Here is a 2,044-nt window from a genome sequence, read left to right as displayed (position 1 = left end):
CTTATTACTAACTATTTATAGCCTTGTTATTTTTGAGGGAAATCTCAAATTCTTATTTCAAAAATTAATTTTAGTAGTGTCCTGATTCTTTACATGTAAGAAGAAGAACTACACTTTATTCTCCACAAATTTTGACATTTTTCTCCCAACCGAGAATTCTCCATTCCATTTTTTTCAAGTAATGGTTGTAAAGACATGCCCTGTTTCTAAGAACATAGAATAGTGTGGCTTTAGAAAGCTGAAAAAACTAATTTTTTAATCATTAGCTGGTCTCATTTTCATCTAGGGTTCCTAGCTTCTTTGATTTTATTTCATACTTCCCCCAAAGGTTTCTCCATTAATATTAACAGCTTTTGGAATCTCATTACTCTGATTTATGCCTTTTCAATTTATTTAAGGTTGTGTCAATATTAAATTATCTGTCCCTCGTGAGCAACTTCAATAATGTTTAGATGCAAAATACTCTTAAGCATTACCTAGCAGGCAGAAATCCATGTTATTACTTATAATGCCATCCTCCCTCACAGAATCAACTAATAATTAATGAGGGTTATATTAAAGAATTCAGAGACAACCTGAAGTACCATAGTAAAAATATTGTAAGTTATACTGAAACTTTTGCTTAATTTCAAGTGTTCTTGTGTAAAAGAGAGTGGGAATGAAAAAGGCAGAGTCTAGTGTTTGAAACTGTTTCCTGGGCAGCTAGAGTTGTGAATAAAATTAAATCGGTCTTCAGGTCGAAACTTCCATTTTAGGAGATTTCCATTTTGAAAAAGATGACACAAACATATGCCAGTTTTCCCTATTTCCCACAATACGCACAAAAATGAATGAATGAATGAATGAATGAATGAATGAATGAATGAATGAATGAAATAAGAGCCATGAGCATGATCATAAAAGAAACAGAAAGCCAGATGTGATGGCACACACACACACACACACACACACACACACACACACACACACACCCCACAGCTGAGTATTACATTCAATATGAAAAAAATTAAATCTTTCCATGCTAAGACTGGGGACAAGAAGGGAAACCCTGTGGTCACAACCCTGACTCATCACAGCACTGGCGTTCTAAGCCCCTGCAGTGCAGCTATAAAGAAAAGCGAATAACAAGTGAAAGAAAAAGGACCAGCATTCCTCCTGCTAGGTTCCGTGATTTCCACACAGAAAGTCTCAGGGAATCCAGGATAAAGTTCCTAGAACTGATAGCTGAGTTCAGCGAGGTTTCAAGATGCATGGAGAGTAGACGGCCCAGTGGTGGGCAATTGGGATGGCTCAGCAGGCAAAGGCACTTGCTGCCAAACCTGTCGACCAGAGTTCAAGACCCAGGGTGGAAAGAGAGAACTGGATCCTGAAAGTTGTCCTCTGACATCCACCCTAACGATAACCTCCACCCCCTCACACACACACACACACACACACACACACACACACACACACACACACGCACACGCACATGCACACACATGCACCTCTCACAGTAAACCAATAAATGTAATTTTTAATTTAAAAAAACAGTATATTTATACATTATCAATAGAAACATAGATATTTAAATCAAAAATGCAAAACCACTTTTCTCCCTCCAAAGGATGAAATGTTTGGGGCTAAGGAGATGGCTTGGTTGAAATAGTGCCCGCCAAACAAGTATGAGGTTCCCAGTTCAAATCCTCAGCTTCCATGGAAAAGTCAGGCATGGTGACATGCCTCTACAATCCTGAGCAGAAGTGAGGAGCAGAGACAGACAGATGCCCAGAGCTGGCTGCACAACCACTCCCGTCAATTAGTCAGCTCTGGGTTCAAGGAGAGCCCTGTCTCCAGGTTGAGAGCCAGAGAAGAAGACATCTAGCTTCCACATTCATGAGAGTAGGTGCGTGTGCACTTACACACGTGCACACACACACCATGTGTGCATGCACACACACACACATACACACATACCACACACACAACACACGACACACAACACACCCTACCACACACACAAACCAGACACCCACATACACACACAGACATACACATACACACC

This window comes from Peromyscus maniculatus, chromosome 11 (genome assembly GCF_049852395.1).
Source record: "Peromyscus maniculatus bairdii isolate BWxNUB_F1_BW_parent chromosome 11, HU_Pman_BW_mat_3.1, whole genome shotgun sequence".
Taxonomy (NCBI): domain Eukaryota; kingdom Metazoa; phylum Chordata; class Mammalia; order Rodentia; family Cricetidae; genus Peromyscus; species Peromyscus maniculatus.
This window is presented reverse-complemented; position numbering follows the sequence as displayed.